The sequence below is a fragment of the Trypanosoma grayi genome, assembly GCF_000691245.1.
Source record: "Trypanosoma grayi strain ANR4 Tgr_491_V1, whole genome shotgun sequence".
Lineage (NCBI taxonomy): Eukaryota > Euglenozoa > Kinetoplastea > Trypanosomatida > Trypanosomatidae > Trypanosoma > Trypanosoma grayi.
In genome coordinates, this window is record NW_008826110.1 from 1 (window position 1) to 522 (window position 522).

Here is a 522-nt window from a genome sequence, read left to right on the forward strand (position 1 = left end):
AAAAAAAAAAAAGAACGAGGAGGAGCGGAGAGAAGAGAAGAGAAGAGAAGAAAAAAGGGGGGAATCGACACGCGGGGAGGAGACACACACGCACACACACGGAAGTATACGTGGGGAGAGAGAGAGAGAGAGAGAGAGAGTGAGAGTGAGTGGAGGGATCGCAGCCGGAACGGTGGGGCTGAGCGGCGAACGGGCGGGGGCGAAGGGCGAGCAGGGGGGTGGGACGTGGCAGTCAGAGCGGCGCAGGCCCGCGGCTGCAGCGCAGAGGAAAAGCACAACAACAAACAAAAAAGACAGAGAAAGAAAAAAAGAGTGGGAGAGAGCCGACTATCAGCCCAAGTGGTGCATTCCTGTCACCTTATTGTTTCTGTAGGAGGAGAGGGAGGCGGAAGGAGATGGGGAAGAAAAAACAAAAACAAAACAGCATATATTTATTTACATCGTTGTGCCTAGTTCCTTCATTGTGTTCCTTGATTGATTCTTTGCGTCGTGCATCGTCCCTCGTTTGATTGGCTGTTCCGC